Here is a 4,814-nt window from a genome sequence, read left to right as displayed (position 1 = left end):
TTTCCAACATTAGTACTAAAAAAGGGTTAGTTTTAAGCCACAATTGATGTAATTTATATGTTGCATTTTGTGCACATCAAATACCAACACACTTGAATCTTTGCTTGTCCTGAAGCAAAACTCTTTATATTGTGGCTTTATTCACTCCCAAATGGAATGGGTAGAAGAGAAGGTTTTTCGGCTTGTCATAGAGTGTCGGGAATTCCAAGATTATTTAGGTTTTATTTTTATTTATTTACAATCCTATTCGCCATGATTTATTAAAAACATTTCATAAAATAAATTATTTATTAGGGCATAACATACCTTTTTAAAATTCCATTTATATACAAGTTCACATACCTCACGGGGGAATCACTCAACACTCGGCCGAAGGTGTATTTTTAGTGAATCACTCGAGAGCGGCATGGAACTTACTCCTACCATAAGCTTGCCAAGCAATCAATCCTCATCCTTTTTAACTATATACCTTTGTAAATATCAAGAGGACTTTTTTGGGTGAAGGGTTAGGCTTGGGCTAAAGGTGGGTGGTTGGGTTAGTGGTTAGTAAAAAGGCGAAAAGCATAACAAACGTTGGTTTTTCAAAAGACTTTTTATTTTTTACATTTTTATTTTATTTTGATGAACCATCTGTTTCAAACAAGGTTATTTTTGATGAACTTGTTTGTTTGTTTGGTTTAATCAAAATATATAGCTTTTTTTTAGGAATAGAGTCATTAGAAAACCGAACGTTGTTACTAAAATAAAGGGTTAAAAATAAAAAGGTTTAGGTGGGTAAAAAAGGGTGATGGTTTTTTTTTTTGGGTTAAGAAATGAAAAGGTTTAGGCTCAAAGGGGTTAACTAGGGGAATTTTGGGTAGGTGGTAAAAAAAATGAAAAATGATGGTGTAGAAAGAAAAAGGGTTAGTCCTAATGCTTCCATCATTTACTTACTTGGGTTTAAGTTGGTAAAGACCGGGAATGTATTGTTGTGGCAAGTTCTAGAGCCGTACGAACTAAGCGGCTATTCACACAAGAAACGAAAAATGAGCATTTAGTGTAAAGATATATATTTGTATGCTCGTTAAAGGCTCAAAACTCACTTTTGTGGGAAAGGATTTTTATGTGATCAAGTATATATAATCAAATTTTAACTAAGTTTGTCATGCCTTTTCATAATTTTTTATGTTGGTTCTTTTTATCACGACGCTATCGGTTGTAAACTTGTAAAAATATAACCTTGTTAAGACTTGAATTCCCAACTTAAACTTAGATAAGTAAAAAAAATGAAATTTTTTTTTGGAAAAAATGTGGGGTGATTAGCGGTTCCAATAGAGTTTTGTGTAAGGCTTGTTATTAGGACTTGCAAAATTCAAGGTTTTAGCATCCCCCCACACTTAAATTACACATTGTCCTCAATGTGTCCCAAAAATAAGTTTTTAGGTTGATTGAATGTGTAAAATGGTGTTAAAAGCAAAATCTTTATGTTACTGGTAGTCTGGACACGGCCCCGTGGTGACCGGGCACGGCCCCATGTTCAGGTGCCAGTGACAAAAATTAAAGAAAAGAAACAGAAGCCTGGGCACGGGGGCGTGTTCAGCGAACACGACCCGTGTCCAGTTACCTGAACTGGGCAATTTTCTGCAGGGTGTGCAGCACGGGGCCGTGTTGGGCGGACACGGCCCGTGCTGAACTTGCTGTAATGAAGGAATTGTTGTCAGGCTACCCTGTTTTCGTGCATGGGGCTATGTGTCTCGTTTCCCTTGTTATCCTTGACCACCATGAGTGTGTTTTATTTCTGCAAATTTAAACTAAAAGATTAAACTAAACTAAGGATAGTTCCGCAGAATGCCTCCGTGGTGCGCCACGTTTATAAGGGTCCTTGGCTAGACCCAAGGTGTGGTTATATGTTTTCCGAGCGGGATGTTTTGCATCCCATGTTGCACCATCGGAGAGCATCATCCAAACTCGAATCAATAACCTTCATGTAATTGACCGGGTCATCGTTCTCTATTCTCTTCCCAACCCCGAACTTTTCCCAACCCCGAACTTTGCTTCCTTATCCCCAGATTTTAAAGTGAGCGTTCCGTCATTCATGTCTACCATTGCTTGTGCAGTGGCTAGAAATGGCCTCCCTAGTATGAGGGGGATTTTGGTGTCTTCTTCCATATCAAGTATGACAAAGTCGGCCGGGTAGACGAAATTGTCGACTTTGACTAGTAGATTTCAGCGACACCTTGCGGGAATTTGACGGATCGATCAGCAAGTTGTATACTCATCTTTGTAGGACTCGTTTTTCCTAAGCCGAGTCTTTTGAACATTGATGCGGGCATGAGGTTAATGCTAGCCCCAAAGTCAGCTAGTGCATTACGAATGGGGGAGTCCCTAATCGAGCGAGGAATTGTGAAGCTTCCGGGATCAATCTTCTTTTGGGGGAGTCTGTTGAGTACGAGGGCGGAGCACTCTTCGCCTAAGTTAACTAATTGCAATGATTCAATTTTCCTTTTATGAGTGAGGAAGTCCCTCATGAATTTTGAGTATTTAGGCATTTGGGTCAGGACGTCAATGAAAGGAATGTTGACATGCAATTGTTTTAGTAGACTTTCGAATTTTGCGAATTGCTCATTGGTCTTTTGACGGATTAACCTACCGTGGTATGGAACCGGAGGGGCCTTGGTGGGCTCTGGTGATGGAGGAGAAACTTTCTCTTGTTGGGGCGGTGTTGCGATTTCCTCAGTAGGCGGTGGTCCTTCCCGGGACCCACGTTACGGTTCCGTAGCGTTATGAGATGAACTTGCGCCTTTGGGTTTTTTCGGTATTACTTGGTAACGCGCCTTGCGGTCACTCGGAGAAATTTTGGGCTAGTTGATTTATTTGTTTTTCAATGTTTTGTATACTAGCTTGTTGATTTCTAAAATTTGATTCTAATTGTAGAAACCTATCCGAGTTTTTCTTTTCAGTGTCGGAGATGAGGCGAGATACAGTATCTTCAAGCCTTTCTCGTCCACCTTGTTGTTGAGGGAAATTTTGTGACTCATTTCTTGGTTGTTGAAAGTTTGTTCGTTGATTTAGGCTTTGTTGGTTACTACTATTGCCGGGTTCTCTCCAACCAAGGTTAGGGTGGTTACGCCATCCTTGGTTGTAGGTGCCCGTTGGAGGACCCGACGGCCTAGGTCTATTATCAATGTAGTTTACCGATTCTGGTTGATTGTCTGTTTCTTTCATACAACTCCAATTTTCATGTGGCCCACCACACCCTTCACAAGCCATAACCGAGACTGTTTTTGCCATTTCTAACTTTTTAATTTTTGAAGAAAGGGCCTCGATTTGGGCTTGTAAAGAAGTGCTTTCATCAACCTTATGGGCGCCCGGGGTAATAGATTTATTACCTCGAGGAGTGTGCCATTGAAAATTGTTTTGAGCAATTTCCTCAATTTGATTGTATATTTCATGTGGGCGGCGGTTACCTAAAAGTCCCCCGGAGCTAGAGTCAAGTGTTTGTCTTGTGTGTGGCAACAACCCATTATAGAAAGTGGATACTTGTTGCCATATCGCAAGACCGTGATGAGGACACTTTCGCAATAGCTCCTTGAACCTTTCCCAAGTTTCATATAAGGATTCCCCGTCCTCTTGTGAATATGTATTAATTTCAGTCATTAATTTAGCCGTTTTAGCGGGAGGGAAATACTTATATAGAAATTTTTGGGCTAGTTCATCCCAGGTGTTTACCGATCCAACTGGGAGGGGGTTGAGCCAAGCTTTTGCTCGGTCTTTTAGTGAAAAAGGAAACATTCAGAGGCGGATGGCGTCATTTGAAGCTCCATTGATCCGAAAGGTATCACATATTTCTAAGAAATTAGTAATATGTAGATGGGGATCCTCGTCCGCAAGCCCATGGAAGGTTGCGGAGTTTTGAAGCATTTGTATCAAATGTGGCCGAAGTTCGAAGTTATTGGCTTCGACATTCGGTGCATTGATAGCGGCGCCGAGATTACCCATGGTGGGTTGTAGATAATCCATGAGGGTACCTTGGTCCGCCATTGGAAGTGGTTCCCCCGAAACTTTCTCTTGGTTTTTAGCTTTAAGTCTTTTTCTGAGAAAGCGTTCGGGTTCTTCTAGAGGTTCTTTTATGTCTTTATTAGAACTAGAGCTCATACACTACGTAGAGGTGGCGTCTGGTTCCAAGTCCTGCAACAAAAACAAAAAAGAATGTTGGTCAGAAAGTTCACCACGGCCCCGTGCTCAGTGAACACGGCCCGTGGTCGGAGTTACAGTGATTGTTTTCCGGATCCCTGTTACTGGAAAGTTGGACACGGCCCCGTGTTGCACCAACACGGCCCCGTGGTCAGCCTTCTATAACTCGGAAAATTAAAAACTGCCAGTAACACTACTGGGCACGACCCGTGTCCAACCAGGCACGGCCCGTGCTGAGCTCTGCAGAAGCTGAAAAATTAAGAAAATCTAAAAAATATAAAAAGAAAATAGAAAAAGCGATTAGGCCGTTGATTCCTAACTTTCTTAACATCCTTGTGTCCCTCGGCAACGGCGCCAAAAACTTGATGTGCGTGAAGTGTGTTATATTTTAAGTATATATTTAAGCCCTTTTTACACTTTTTGGCCAAGTTTTAAATTTATATAACACGATATTTACTAACACTAAACACACATATGGGCAAGTGCACCCATCGTGAACGTAGTATAGTGTTGGTAAGATACCGAGGTCGTCCAAGGACACAAGAGCTTTTAGTACCAGTTTATCCTCAACGTCTAATCAAATCAAAATGTTAGAAAAAAGATTTTTAAACTAAGAAAATAAAACTAACTAAAATGCTGAA

At 40.8% G+C, this 4,814-nt stretch overlaps 1 non-coding gene across 1 annotated transcript; it reads left to right on the top strand.

Moving 5' to 3' along the window:
• Window positions 1-3,535: 3,535 nt before the first annotated feature.
• LOC118489907 lies at window positions 3,536-3,642 on the top strand. The gene has a single exon (XR_004887919.1). It is a non-coding gene; the product is annotated as a small nucleolar RNA R71 (small nucleolar RNA).
• The last annotated feature ends 1,172 nt before the right edge of the window (window positions 3,643-4,814 follow it).

This window comes from Helianthus annuus, chromosome 2 (assembly GCF_002127325.2).
Source record: "Helianthus annuus cultivar XRQ/B chromosome 2, HanXRQr2.0-SUNRISE, whole genome shotgun sequence".
Lineage (NCBI taxonomy): Eukaryota > Viridiplantae > Streptophyta > Magnoliopsida > Asterales > Asteraceae > Helianthus > Helianthus annuus.
This window is presented reverse-complemented; position numbering and strand designations above follow the sequence as displayed.